At 57.6% G+C, this 1,066-nt stretch overlaps 1 long non-coding RNA gene across 1 annotated transcript in view; it reads right to left on the reverse strand.

Moving 5' to 3' along the window:
• The window catches only part of LOC107559145 (uncharacterized), an 11,337-nt gene that overhangs the window by 6,907 nt on the left and 3,364 nt on the right, over nucleotides 1–1,066 (reverse strand). The window contains exon 2 of the long non-coding RNA XR_001605566.1: nucleotides 937–941. This is a non-coding gene — a long non-coding RNA (uncharacterized lncRNA). The remainder of the gene's footprint in view (nucleotides 1–936; nucleotides 942–1,066) is intronic.

Genomic DNA, 1,066 nt, shown 5'->3' on the forward strand with positions numbered 1-1,066 from the left:
GGGCCTCAGGGTTACCCGGGAGTCAGCCGGCCCGAACTCTAGGCACGAATCGTCGACCGAAAATGCGTGCAGGTCCCCTACCCTCTTGATGGAGGCAAATGCAAGCAGAAGCAGAGTTTTCATTGACAGAAACTTCAGTTCGACCGCCTGCAAAGGCTCAAATGGGCCCTGCTGTAGTGCTGTGAGCACTAGTGTCAGGTCCCAAGAGGGTATAGAGGGGGGCCGTAGAGGATTTACCTTCTCGCCCCCTTAAGGAACCTGATGACCAGGTCAAGTTTCCCCAGCGACTTCCCTTCTACGGGGTCGTGGTTAGCAGTGCTTGCAGCGACATAGACTTTGAGGGTGGAGGGAGACAGCCTTCGCTTCAACCCTTGCTGCAAAAAGGACAGCACGACTCTGATCAGGCATCTTTGGGGGTCTTCTCGGTGAGAAGAACACCACTCAACGAACAGGTTCCACTTCAAAACGTAAGCGTGTCTCGTAGACGGTGCTCCCGCTGAAGTGATGGTGTCACTACCTCTTGGGGTAGATCACTTAGAACCTCCGCGTCCCGTCCAGGGACCAGACATGAAGTTTCCAGAGGTCTGGATGCGGGTGCCAAAGGGTGCCCCGTCTCTGAGTCAGTAGATCCTTCCTCAGAGGAATTGGCCAAGGAGGGGCTGTCGTGAGGAGCATTAGTTCCGGGAACCAGGTCCGGGTAGGCCAATAGGGTGCCACCAACAGGACCTGCTCCTCGTCCTCCCTGACCTTGCACAGTATCTGTGCAAGAAGGCTCACTGGGGGAAACGCATATTTGCGAAGGCCCCGCGGCTAGATGTGTGCCAGTGCCGAGTGTTCCCTTGGTCAGGGAGAAGAACAGCGGCCCCAGCGGCCTCAACCACTGGCCCCCCAGCCGGTGGTTGAGGCATCTGCGTAAACCACATCATGTCTGAAGACCTTTTCTAGGGGCACTCCTGCCCGGAGAAACGCAAAGTCTGACCACGGGGTGAAGGTTTGGTCTCCGGCCGGTGTAACTTGGACCTGGCCAGTGCGACCCGACCACGCCCACCTCGGAACTCGGCCATGG

This window comes from Sinocyclocheilus grahami, unplaced genomic scaffold, assembly GCF_001515645.1.
Source record: "Sinocyclocheilus grahami isolate Dianchi unplaced genomic scaffold, SAMN03320097.WGS_v1.1 scaffold675.1, whole genome shotgun sequence".
NCBI classification, from domain to species: Eukaryota; Metazoa; Chordata; class Actinopteri; order Cypriniformes; family Cyprinidae; genus Sinocyclocheilus; species Sinocyclocheilus grahami.